The sequence below is a fragment of the Panthera tigris genome, chromosome E2 (genome assembly GCF_018350195.1).
Source record: "Panthera tigris isolate Pti1 chromosome E2, P.tigris_Pti1_mat1.1, whole genome shotgun sequence".
NCBI classification, from domain to species: Eukaryota; Metazoa; Chordata; class Mammalia; order Carnivora; family Felidae; genus Panthera; species Panthera tigris.
The window spans coordinates 54,707,596-54,721,564 of record NC_056674.1 but is presented as its reverse complement, the minus strand read 5'-3'; the positions used below and the strand labels follow the sequence as shown (position 1 = coordinate 54,721,564).

The 13,969-nt window shown below is 55.2% G+C and overlaps 1 protein-coding gene across 1 annotated transcript in view; it reads right to left on the bottom strand.

Annotated features, from left to right (window-relative positions):
- LOC102964436 (c-Maf inducing protein) overlaps window positions 1-13,969 on the bottom strand; it is a 230,100-nt gene that overhangs the window by 89,680 nt on the left and 126,451 nt on the right. The window lies entirely within an intron of this gene.

Below are 13,969 nucleotides of genomic sequence, written 5' to 3'. Positions count from 1 at the left end.
CCTCCCCAACGGCCCACCCGGTGGCACCACACAGTTAGCCTGCCCTTTGTCCCCAAACGGTTGTGGCCCCATCCCTGGCATCTCCTCCTCCACTGTCCAGGCCTCAGCTCCACAGGTCTTCTGGGGGGCCTGCTACCCCCCAGACCCTAAAGCCCACCTGGCCACATCCTTCCCTGTGCCCTCGGCGCTCCGCGCACCCCACTGAATCACTGTGGACGTTTACCATATGTCATCTACCGATGCCTGCCTCCTGGCCAGGCTGCAGCTCCGTAAGGTCCGCCCCATGTCTGTCTTGCTCCCTGCCCTCTCTCCGCAGAGCCTGGCACATGGCAAGGGCTCGACAATTTGTGCCGAAAGGAAGAACTGGAACAGCTTTCGTCGGTCAATGCTGGGGTGAGGGCAGGGAGAGAGAAACTCACAGCCACTCACTACTCTGTGAGGGAGCTCCCCTGTCACGGACAGAAGGCACCAGGAGCCAAGGGGATGCACTGGCCACCAGGTACCAGCAGCGCTCTTACCGCCCTGACCCCAGGAAGCCAGGAAGCCATACTTCAGCAGAGCCAGAGGCAAGCGTAGCTTAGCCGAGAAGGCAGAACGTGACGGCTGACGCGTCCCCAGCCGTGACACGCGCCAAGCGAGGTCTCCTTCCATCCTCACAACGGCCCCGTGGAGCAGGTGCCAGGGCCATCCCACCGCACGCTGAGGACCCGGAGGTGTCACGTGACTTGCCCAAGGTAGGCCAGCTGGGACGGGGGCTGGCCAGGGCCGAACCGAGCTGGCGACTCAGGAATCGGGGCCCTAACCACGCCCCACTGAGCTGCACACAAGTGGGGGCGCAATGTAAAATCCATGGCCCGACGAGTTCATTCTACCATCAGGATTTAGGACCGCCACGAGGTTTTAAGTTTCCATTTCTGTCTGCCCAAGTTGAGATGCAGTGGTGGTGGCAGAGAGGGCTGAGGGCACAGGCTGCGACAAATCTCCCTGATACGACCGGTCACCGGGCTCAGGAAGGGAGAGAGGTTGATCAACACATTCGTTCTTTCATTCATTCGTTTACTCATTCACTCATCTGACGTATTCGTTGGGCATCTATTACGTTATAGGCCCATATGCCGGGTGCTGGAGATACAGCAGTGGATGAGACAGGAGCCCAGGGGGGCAAAGAGATAACAAACCAAATACACAAATAAACAGCAGGTGCTGCACCAAGAATCCAAGAGGGTGTGCTCACAGGGGCTAAGAGCTGCAGGGGCCCGGTGCCCCCGAGAGGTGGGGCAGGAGTACGCCCCGGAGCTCGGAGCTCGTGGCCAGTGCAAAGGCCCAGGCGTGGGAACAAGCTGGGCGTGTTCAGGGAGGAGACTGCCCAAAGGAGGAAGGCCACTCCCAGAGGGTCCTGTGGACCCAGCCAGGGGTCTGGGGCGGAGTGTTGTTTGGGGAAGAGACTCGGGAGGAGGGGACAGAAGCAGGAACAGCCTGGAGGCTCCAGAGCAGGTCCCTAGCAAACAGAGGCGGTGGGGGGGGGGGAGGGGAGGCAGCGGGGGAGGGGCAGTCAGATCCCTTCTGCCCTTCCCCAAAGGCACAGAGCCCACCCCTCAGCACCAATCCCAGGAGCCTCTGTGTCTGACCAGGAGAGTTGCCGTGGTGCAGATGTGCGGGCTCCCCTCACCTTGCAGCCTGTGCCTGCGCCCCATGCACTGTTCCGTTCTCGGTATTCCGCCATCAATGACTCAGCTCTGACTGCACATCTTGTCCCGAGAATATCCGTGCAACCAGGGGCTCGGGGGATTGGTTAGACACTTATTATCTGAACCCACGTTCAAGTATTTATTGTGTGCTGTCTCTCCTGCTAGTGTTCCAGCACAAGAGCAGAAATCTCCACCTGTTCCGTTGCAAGTGCCCAAACAGACCCTGGCACTGAGACGGGGGTAGTCATTTTCTTCTAAATGAAGGAATTATTTTCCTAAATAACACAGTGTTCATCCATGTATTGCTTCTAATCATGACACAGAACATACTTGGGGAAGATGCTTTCTGGGGATCATTTTAAGAATTAAATTTTAAAATTAAAACTTAATTGACAAATGAAAAAAAAAAAAAAATCTCCTTTCGGAAGCAATGGCCCCCGGGTACCAGATGCGCCAAAGGCCTTTCTGTCGCGGCCCAAGTCCACCTCCCTCCCTTTACGAGGTCTGGTCGGCCTCCAAACTCCATGCCATTGACCCCTTGAGACATACAGAGGCCAGAGGACACGGGTTGAGCCATGGCCACTAACACATCTGGAAAACCGCCAGACCACACCAAACAAGAGAAAGATAGCAACGCCCATTCCGTGAATATCTGGACTCGATGATCCAAACCGAGCCAACGGCCAGCCTCGTTTCTTTAGAAGCGCACCTATGGGCCTCGAAGCCTCTGCCTCCCACCGGCCTCCCCGGGGACTCTGGGACACGACGAGGCTCCGCACTGCCCCGTGTGGCACCAAGCCCGTGGCGACCACACGCTCGGGGTGGGGTGACCACTCCCGACGTGTGCGCGATGTCCAGGAGGCGGGGCTTGCCTGTGTCTGCCTTTCTCACGACCCTGCTCCAGCTGCTTCAATGTGGCCTTGATTAGAAGTTACAACACAGGCTTTTTGGGGAAAGGTTGGGTATAAATAAATACATGCTGGTTTTTAATAGCAGACATTCTGCTTTCCCACTGTTCGAAACAGTACTGGCTAAAAGCAAAATGTGTACAGAGAGACCTGTGTTCGAGTCTCTTAACTGTGTGGCTTCATGCAAGTTACTGTACCTCTCTGAGTCCATTTCAGCCAATGGTAAAACGAGAATTTATTAGACAGGATTATTTTCTAATAATCCTTTAAGGAGACCCAGTCTGTCAAGGCTTAGCACCGCATCTGGAACATTCTAAAAAGTGCAGTAAAATGAGGTACTGCGAGAAACAATAAACTTTACCTCTAGGCTCTTTCTCCCCCAGACCCATACCTCTGGTCTAATGGTGACAAAAGGATCAGATAAACACCAACTGAAGGACGTTCCTCACAACACCTGACCAGTACTCATCAAAACCAAGCAAAGTCCAAGCAACTGTCCCAAACATGAGAATTCTCTGTCTATGGAGGAGGACCACTCCTTGCACTGTGGGATCCCCAGTGGGATCCTGGGACAGAAGACGGACATTAGGTAAAAACGAAGGGAATCAAATAAAGCATGGGCTTTAATAACAGCATATCACTACTGGCTCATTAGTTGTGACAAATGTATCCTGTTTCTGGGACATGTTCACAACTGGGGTAGCGGGCTTAGGGGTCTATGGAAACTCTGTGCTGCCTTTGTAACTTTTCTGTACATCTCAAACTGTTCTAAGATAAAATGTTCACAGACAGAAATTAACTGCTGCCGTGTTATTGCTACCATCGTCTTCGACGACAGAGCCTAGGCAGGAGCCCAGGGGGCTTACGAGGGAAAGGGGACGGATCGGGACTGAGAGTCCCTGAATGCTCTCTTGGGATTCAGGTGTGAGCCAGTGCTGACCACGGGCCTCCCTCGTCCGGGTACTTTCACACGGCTGGGGCGATTTCACAGATAACTGATAATTCCTTGGTAATCTGAACACGATGATCTGAGTTACAGTGCAGGAGATTCCTACATGGGGTAAAGGCTGAGTCAGATAAAAAAGAAAAATTTAATTCCCCTCCACTTGAGGGAAGCTGGGAAATCCAGCTCTGAAAGGTACATGTAAGAGAACAACAAGCAGACTCGGTTGTTTCTACATGTAAAACAGTGCGAGGCCATACTGCACGATTCTGTGTGCGTCACGTGACGTCTCGGAAGGAGCAAAACTACGGAACTTGAACTCAGACTACCGCTCTCCAGCGGCCAGGGTGCAGGTGGGGACCAGTTACCAAGGGGCACGGGGAGCTGTGTGGGGTGATGGAAATATTAAAAAAAAATTTTTTTTTAAGTTTATTTATTGTTGAGAGAGAGAGAGCGAGAGAGCATTGTGAGTGGAGGAAGGGCACAAGAAGAGAGAGATTCCCAACCAGGCTCTGCACTGTCTGCACAGAACCCAACTCGGGGCTGGAACTCATGAACTGTGAGATCATGACCTGAGTTGAAATCGAGAGATGGGACGCTTAACCGACTGAGCCACCCAGGTGCCCCTGGAAATAGTCTGTATCTCGATGGTGGTGGTGGTGGTTACCTGACTGTGTATCTTTGTCAAAACTCACAAATCTACACCCTTAAAGGATGAATTGTACTGAAAGTAAATTAGAGGTCAAACCTAAGAAAGGCAATGTGTGAATACTGTAGATGATTTGGAAGCCGATGAATAGAATGAAATCTTTCAGATAAAATCACATCAAGACCACTCATTAGCTCTTTGGTATATTACCTTTGTATTATCCTCCTGATTATTTTTTATACATGATTTTTTTCCTTTTTTTTTTTTACAGAGCCCAAGTCATACAATACATAATCTTGTGACTTGCCTGTTTTTTTTTTTTTCTTTTTAACATAATGTTCCATCACATGTACATCGTATATTCTGGACAATGATTTCCAGAACTATTATTTAGTGGCTATAAAGCATTTGGCCACTGTTTTATCACTGCTTCCCACCTCCCCCCACCACCATGGACAGTGTGGTTGTTTCATTTTATGCCACTATAAACAACTCCACAATGAACATCCTTGTGAAACGTGTTTTTCTACCCTATATTTAGGATTATTTCCTTAGGCCAGATTCCCAGAAATGGAATTACTGGGACAAAGGGTAAAAGCATATTTTACGTCATTGCCAAATTGCTCTCATTAAAGAGATATTAAAGAGAACCGGGGAGCCCCGGCTAAGGCTGGGGGGGCCTTCGTCCTGAGCCCCGAGCCTGGCTGGGTCCTGGAAAAGCCAGGCTCTGATCCCGGTGAGCTCAGAGGGACCACATGGCGGCCAAGTGCCCACAGCCCGACTGCGCCGCACAGGGGCTGGGATCGCAGAAGTCTGCACACGGGGGTCCAGGCGCACGGGGACGCTGCTCTCCCGTGGGAGTTGAGGTGCCTCTGTCCTTTTGCCCTTGGGGACTGATGAGGGGCTAGCTTGGGGGTCTTGGTGTCCGCCAGACCAGGAGGAGAGCGCTCCCCTCCTGCTTCTGTTTCTGAGATGAGCTGCTTCTCTAGCATCCCCTTGATGCCTGGATCTGGGCTCAGGAGAGCAGAGCCTGGAGGGGGCTTCGTGAGGGCCCCTAGTCACCAAAGACCCTCGGAGCTGACATTCCACACTGGGAACCCCCTCGGACCTCCCACGTCAGAGTAGGCAAGGAGTGGGGTGACCAAACTCCCCTGAAGCAGCCCCTCCCCCCGAGGCCCCCAGGCTGCACCTCCCCCTGCTTCCCAGGGAGCCAGCTCCTTCCCACCCAAACCTGCCTGGTTTCCATGGGGATTCCTCTAAAATCGAATGTGAATCATGATGTCTGCGACCCCCAAGATGAGGCTCAGGCTGACTCAAGGCATATGTTGGGAAGGTGTCCAGCACCAATCCCAGGAAGGGGAGCAGGGAAGAGGCTCCCAGACCCCAAGAGGAGAAGCGGGTCTGGAAACACCCTCCATGAGCTCACTCCCAAGGCAGGTGGACGTGGGAGGCTGGGAAACCTTGCCCCCCGGGGGACCCGGGCTGAGAACAGCAGGCTGTTTGCCACGGGTGGGGGTGGGGGTGGGGGTGGGGGTGGGGCTGGGGTTGGCGCCCTGGCACCCTGCTGGGTGAACCACACTATAGACAGGTCCCCCTCTCCCTGCATGGAAGCTGCCTGAGTCATCGTGGAGGGAGATCCCTCTCTGCACAGCCCGACTCCACATGGCACCATCCCACTGGAATGAGGACGGGTTTGCTGCTGCTCGCTGCCCCCTGGACACACACCCTGGACTCAAAGGACAGATGTCAGGTCAGAGGATAGGGAAGCCTCTTCCAGCCCGTTTGGAGAGTCAACAACAACGACAACAGTAATAATGACGGCACCGTTACCTCTGGTAGTACCACAGAACGGCTCGGATCGGAGGAGTGGGTTTTAGCTCACCTCCCCCTGCTGCTTTCTAGAAGTGAGATAAAATTCATATAAAATCAAACGCTAACCACTTTAAAACGTACAACGCAATGGCCGCTGGCACATTCACAGTGTCGTGCAACTTCACGGCACTTAGTTCAGTGCTAAGGCATTCTCAGCGCTCCGAAAGGAGACAACGTACCCATGAAGCGGTCACTCCCCCACGGGGCTGCTGGCCGCTGGTCTGCTACCTGTCCCCGCGGCTTGGCCTCTTGTGGACATTTCCCGTCAGTGCAATCACGCAGCACGTGGCCCTTCTCGCTGGCTCTTTTCCCTGGAGGTTCCGGAGGTTCACCCACGTCGCAGCATGTATCAGTTATGGCTGCATAACGTCCCGCTGAAGGGACAGGCCACGTTTGGCTTACTCCTTCGCAGCTGAGGGACATCTGGGTGGTTTCCCCCTTTGGGGGAGGGGGGACGGTCTGCTGCATATTTTTCCGGTGATAAGGAAGGACGTGTGCCCCGCAAACACAGCCCTGGCGAAGCCCCTCGCGCACGGAAAGGCACAGATGCCCCTGGATAACACACCTCGAGCGGTTAGCACGTGGCCAGCACCAGGCCGAGGACACGTCTTCTCCCACTTGACCATGCCGCAGCCCTGGAGGGGGGCCGTGTTTACCCCTGTTTATCCGTATGCTACAGACGAGGCAGGTCCAGAGAGGTGCTGACATGTCACGGAACCCTGCTTTAAAGAGACACACCCAGGACTCAATCCCACAACCGCCGGGGACGGTGGCCTCCACCCCGCACTCTGCCAGCTCCTCCAGCCGGAGCCACACTCCGGTGTGCACACCGAAGGGCTCGCGCACACTGTGAACGCGCGCTGTGCACAAAGGAGCCAGGACCGGAACCTGGCGCCACCAGGGGAATCTGCCCGCTAGCTGCCACCCCGCCCTGCGGGCCCCCAGGCCACCTACGGCCCCACTGGGCGTCGAGGGCAGAAATCCACACGGGCTCACTTGGGAAAGGCCTGTCAAAATATTTTGATGTTCTCTTTAATCCCACAAAGGGAAAGCTGCACCGCAAAAGCAAAGCGGCGGTAACAATTCGCTGCTACGTGGGTCAGTCTGGGCCCCAGGCCCGGAGCAAATCTCCTCCAGTGCCTTTCACACCCCCCACCTCCCCGTGTTTCCATAAACCAGAGACAGCCAACGTGACTTAAGCTTTTCCGGTTGCTCCAGGGCCACCGTCCCTGCCGCCGTCCCCTGGCGAGCTGCACCCCCCGCCCAGCACCACTCTTGGTCCCGCGAAGCGTCCACACAGCGGCCCGCCGCTCCCCTTCCTGGCCCCCGACTCGGAGACGCTGTGTCAGGCTGCACGGCTTCTCCAACTGTCGTCTTGAGGCCAAATGCTGCCCATGTACCGTCCCCACCCCCTACCTCACCAGGTTACCGCTCTTCTGCAGGAGCCTGTGAAACCACAACGCCAGGCTTTATTTATTAGCACAGGCAACTCGGTTTTGAGCAAGAACACCTCTCAGGAGAAAAACACAACCTTCTTGTGTCTTATGGCCTTTTGTTTGATGGTCTTTTCTTGGTGGTAGGGGACTTAACGAAGGGCCGTGTGGCTCAAGTGGCTCTTAGGTCCGCACTGTCAGACCGAACTTTCCGTGATGGGGGAAGTGCTCTGCACCTGCGTGGTAGCCTCCTGTGGGCTACTGAGCACATGCAATGTGGCCAGTGCAACGGTCACCTCGGGACTGAATTTGTGCAGTCGCTCAACACGTGGAACCCCTCGCATGTGCAAGCCAGTGCCCAGTGTCTGGGGGCGCGACCCTACAGTCGTGCAGCTTTGGAGGCAGGGAAGAGACAGATGACCCAATAAAATGGGGGACTCTGATGGATGGAAATTTGTGTTCTCAGGGCCTGGCACTTCTCACGTGTGCCCCTGGGTACCCCTGACAGCTGAGCAACTGACCAAGTGAGTCTGGAAAGGAGGCTGGATGGAGGGACCAGCCCTGGCTCCCACTGAGGCCCGGAGGGGCTGGCATGGATGCCCTTCCTCTGCCCTACTGTCAGGACCTCCCAGCCTGGGAGCAACCCTGGTGGCTCCCCTTGCCCACCCCGCACCTCTGCACGGCCCTCCCCACCTCCAGCAGCCCTGGGGAACCCGCACGGCCCTCCCGCGAGGCAGGTCTTGCCCCGTGACACATCAAATGAAGGTCCCGAGCAGGTACATGTCTTCGCCAACCACACACAGCTATTCAGGCAGAGCTGGAAGGAGAATTGAGGCCTTCAGAGTACATGTCCTGGCCTCTGTCTGTAACAGCTGGTGATTAGAAGTCAGGTCAACCACCCTGTGACACCACCCCGTCCTCCAGCCAGCCAGCAGGACGGCTCGAAGGGGAAAGGCAGTGACCAGCGTCGGCATAGAGACAGGGCATCTGGAATGCTCCTCGACTTCTAAACCGCTGTGGAAACCCGTGCACGGCTATCGGCTAAAGCTGGAAGCCCGGGTCCCCTGCGACCAGCGGTCCTATTCCCACGAAGAAGGGCTGACATACGTTCTCGCGGCGAGCTGGACACACGTGCTGCCTGAGCACGACGCAGCCCTGGACCGGAACAAACTGGAAACCACCCAGGTGTCCATGAGCGGAAGAACGGGGGAAGAAAGTGTGCTGCGTCACCCGGCGGAGTGCGACTCAACGGTGAGAAAGAAAGATCGGCAACGACACGCGGCACGCAGATGAACTAACTGCACGGACCAAAGGCTGAGGAAAGGACACTAGACACAGAAGCACAGATTATACGCTTCCGTTTATATAAAGTTCACAAGTGCGCAAAACGTACTCCATGCTGAGAGAAGTCAGGGTACTGGTTACGAGGGTGACCGGCTGTCTGGTTTGCCTGAGCCTGAGGGGCGTGCGTTCTTGAGATCCTGGGTGTTCGGCACTAAAGCCGGGGCAGTTCCGGGAAAACCAGGATGGGCGGGCACACCACTGCTTACCCCTGAGTGGGGACGGTACCCCGAAGGGCCAAGAGGGAGTTTCTGGAGCTTCGGCACCGTTGTAGGTCTTGATTCGGGTTGAGGGCAGCACAATGTTAAGAGACATCAAGCAGGACACAATATATACTTCTCTGCATGTATGTTACGTCTCAGTGAAAGAATGTTTGAAAGACCACAAGTCTGAGGGTCGAATCCAGGCTCCACCACTTGCTGGCTGTGCGGCCTTAGGCAAGTCACCGGGCCTCTCTGAGCCTCAGTTCTCTGCCTTGCAAAAGTGACATAGGATCCACACCCAGTAGGATGGCTATTTTAAAAAAGGGAATAACAAGTGTTGAAGGAGATACGGGGAAATTGGAACCGTAGTCATCCACAGCTGGCAGGAACGGGACACGGCGCAGCCACTTGAAAAGTCGGGCGGATGTTGGAAGAGCTAAACGGTTTCCACGTGACCCACAGGGGGCGTTTAATGGTGTGGGAATTACGCTGCAAAAAAGAAGGTAACAGTGTACCTATCTTCAGGGTGCTGCTGAGAGCAACTAAGAGTGTGGCCTGCGAGCCCGGCACCTGTGAGAACTTGCCAATAGGTCACTGCAAGGGGGTTACACAGGGCGGCCCGAGAAAGGCAGCAGGAGGGGCTGCAGGCAGGGACATGACCAAGCGAGGGTTTAGCTGTTTGAGCTCCGTGAGTTAAACTCCCAACACCGTGCCAGGTGCTAAGCAGGAGATCATCATAGCAAGGTGATCATTCTTCAAGCCTCAACAAGAAGGAAGAAGGGGTTGTGTGCAAACCATCTCCAACTCCTCCACAGATGACGCAAAAAGGGGGGACAGAGAGGGGTGTTCCGGCCTGGAGTCGGTCCTGGGGTCATCACGGGGTGATCTGCCAGCTGCGGAAGACCAAAGACAAGTAGGACCCCATCGCTTAGACACTGCCTCCCTCAGAGAGACCCGCCCCACCCCCTCTTGCCCCAACTCAACCAAGCCCCACCTTGGGGGCCTGGGACAGGCCACCGGGCAGAAGCGCTGCTGGACCCTTTTCCTGCCGCCCAGACCTTGGCTGAGCGCCGCCTGGAGGCTGGGCTTCGAGGGCAGGGCCAGTCGGGGCAGGCCAAGGCTGTTCTCCACGGACCGCACTCCTTGGAGACAGTCAGGAGGCATGTTCTGGCTCATTAATCATGAGTCCAGCCATGGCAGCTGCCCCCTTTTATGGGCAAATGGCTCAAGAGGTTTAATGACAGAGGAAGAAGAAGTGATATAGCCATGTTCGGACTCTACAACCTCAGTCACCACCGTGGGATGGAAATCCGAGTCCCCGGGGTGTGGCACTCTTCCTCTGTACCACGGGGCCCCTCTGCCATCCCGGTAGCTGATCGAAGCTCTCGAGGGCCGTGACGCACAGTCAGCACATTTCCAACCCCCGAGTCAGCAGCTACTTTTAGGGAGCAACAGCCCGGGAGCAAAGCCCGGAAGCCCGGCCCTCGGGAAGTCCACAGGCACCATCTGGCTGATTCTTCACAAGGTTCCTGCCGGGAGCCTCATCCCAGAGAGGAAAAAGGGAAGTTTCGGAGCGGTTAGATTCTGGGCCCCAGGTCACAACTGGTAGGTGGAAAGGCCACGTCCTTATCCCCGGTTCCACGTTGCCTGCCCACTCTGCCAGATGCTGGCCTGGGGGGTCCCACGATGAGCAGGGTGTGCCAGAGTGGACCTTTTTTTTTTTTTTTTTTAAAGTTTATTCATTTTGAGGGGGGAGGGACAGAGAGAGAGGGAGAGAGAATCCCAAGCAGGCTCCATGCTGTCAGCATGGAGCCACGAGATCGTGACCTCAACCGAAATCAAGAGCCGGACTCTCAACCGACTGAGCCACCCAGAGCGGGCCTCTCGATGGGAGGTGGGGGCAGAGGCGTACGAAGGTAATGACAATGCGACATGACAAGCAAGGTAACTGCGAGGTGTCGGCTACAAAGGACAAGGAGCGGGGGTGGGGACAAACGCTGGGGAAGGCCTCCCAGAGTGACCTTTGAGCTGGGCCTTCAGGTGGGTCGGGGAGTGCCAGGCACTCCCAGAGGAGGGAATGGAAAGTACAGGGGGCCCAAAGTGGGGGACCCTGGTCTGGAAACAGGAAGTCGTGGGATGAGCGGGCAGGTTCAAGGATTCCTAAAGGGGCCTGAGATGGGACCCAGGGCAGGGCACTGCCGCTGGCTGCCCAACCTTCCCAAACTCGGATTTCCTCTTTCTCCTCTCCCTTCTTTTTTTTTTTTTTTTTTTTTTTAAATGAAGGTAGACATGTAAACGGTCAAGTGCGGAAGTGTGAAAGTGCACAGGTTTTACGTGCTCGGCGGGACCTACCTTTGCACAGGCTCAGCCCTGCACAACCACCACCCGGGTCAAGACAACGGAGGTCTCGAGCCCTCCGGCAGGCTCCCCAGTGCCCTTCCGTCCGACCACCTGGGGGTGTCGCTGCCTGGCCTCTGTCACCTTAGGTCCGTTCTTGAACCCACGGAATCACAAATGGAACCCCACAGCGGACAGGCTCCTGTGTCCGGCTCCTTCCGTTCACCATGTGTGCAGACGCGTACGTCTGTGGCTCGTTCTTAACTGCACAGTGGTGTTCCTTCCGATGCACCGCCACGGCCAGTGAATCTTTGCTTGTTTCCAGTTTGGGCTCCCGTGTAGAAAGCTGCTGTGAACATTTCTGTACATATTTGGGGTGGGCGAAGCAGAGACAAAAGTATGTGGGTAAACACCCAGGAGTGGGATTCTTGGGTGGCCCACAGGCTAAAATGCTTGTATCTAAGCGCAAGAGACACACATTTGCAGGGAATCACAAGGAAGTTTGACGTGACACCAAGCTCCTGTGTCGAGCCTCTGTCACAGGTAGTTAAACCCGTCTGGTAGTTTGGAGGACAGAATCAGGCCAGCAATGGAGCTCGATTTTCTGAAAAGGTGGAGCGTATCTACCACAGAGAGGACCTCTGAGCCCCGATGGAGAGACAGCACCCTTCTCAAAACGAGACTCGGGGCCACAGAGGAAGCGGCACTCAGGGCCACAGAGGAAGCGGTGGCAGAACCGAAACTTTGTGGCTACAGTGGCAGAGAGAGCCAGCTCTCCTCCCCTGCACGTCCAGCAGGCTCCCCACGCTCCCCACAGATGCTTTTGCAAAAGGAGAAGATACGTTTGCTCCAGATCAGAAAGCTCGGAGCGCAAGGCTGGGTATTTCTCTTTGTTAATATTGGGAGTAATTTAACCCTAAGATCACACACCAAGGTCAGGCGGGCCTGTCTGTATCCACTTGGTGTTCCCGACGTAAGGAGACCAGCAGGGATCAGACAGTGAATTTTTAGGTCTTCAAAAACACAAATTAGTTGATGCTGGAATTCTGCCAGGGAAACCCGTGGCCTCTGACAGCCTGGAAATGGGGGCACCTGCCTCTGTGTCCTCCTCAGCCGGGCACGTCCCAACCCGGGTGACTTCCTGAGAACAGGGATCCTGCGCTTCGATGGGCCACGTTAGTCGGTTGCCCAGAGTAACGGTCTCCATCAAGGACCGTCTATGTGCTTCCTATGTGGGTCAACTACTGGGAGGCGCTTTCCCACTGAGTTTTCAGAACGAACGACTCATGAGATTGGTGCCACTGGGATCCCACTTTACAGCTGAGAAAAATGAGGCCCAGGGAAGAGAAATTACTTGCTCAAAAGCCATGCACCCACTTATTAACGAAGCCAGGACTGGAACTCTAGCCCTTTGACCTAATCCAAAGGTCAGCAACCATTTTCTGTAAAAGGCCAGATGGTAAATTCTCTAGGCTCTGTGAGTCACAATAATTCGACGGTGCTGTTGTGGTGTGAAAGCAGCCACAGACGAAATACAAATAATTGTGGCTATGTTCCAATAAAACTTTACTTACAAAAGCAGGCCAGGGCCAGGTTTGGCCTGGGGCCATAGCTTGCCAACTGCTAATTTAAACCATTCCAGAGCGTAAACATATGATGGGTGGCTGGCAGGGTGCATGGATGGGCAAACATGAGTGGAACATTTTCTCTCTTTTTCTTTCTAAGGTGACTTTAGTGGACGGGTACGTGAGCGGGTGAACTTGCTACTCACTGTGTCTTGCACGGCTGGGTCCTACCGAGATGTTCTCCAACAATGTGCTCTGAGCACTGGCCTCAGCCCTCCCCCTAAAATCTGTCGATGCATCAATCAGCCGCATTCTGCAGAAATTTCCCAGAGACGTATTTGGGGGGAAAGTCCCTTGGACCTATCTCTAAATGAAAGCAAAAGTCCCAGAAGCCAGAGCTACCCATGTCCTGGGGACATAAGACTGCTGGAGATGACCCAGAAGTGAGCTGTCAGGGCCCTACGTGGGGTGACCCACATCTCACTCTTGTTCCCAAAACAATGAAAATGAGCCAGCGTGACTGAAGTCTCCTTCAAAGAACCTCTGATAGCGCAAAGAAAGCTGGGCACACGTCAACACAGCCTTCTAGAAAATACCCAGAGGAAAGAGGGAGGGAGGCAGGAACGGGGGAGGGAGAAAAACACTGAGAATGATGCTTTGGTCCAACATGCACATGAAATGGGCCCAGAGAGGTATGGGAACTCCCCAGGGTCACCCAGCTGGGAGGGGCAGTGCTGAGACGGGACCCCAGAGCTCTCCCAAGATAAAGTCTGCTTGTCATGAGCCCGGCTGGTATCCTTCCTGAGCCCCCGGAGCCAGACCACAGGGTGGCTGAGCATCGCCAGTGGTGAGCAGATGAGAGTTTTGGAGTCGCTCACCGTGCACTATGCTCCAAGGGGACTCCTCACAACCATTCCCTCGGCATCCGGCCTCGGGACCCCCACCCCCACCCTTCACGGACTCACGCCTCCCTGACAGGATCCGACACCTCTTCTCTGAGATCGCAGGAGACGCTGGGCAGATGCCAACG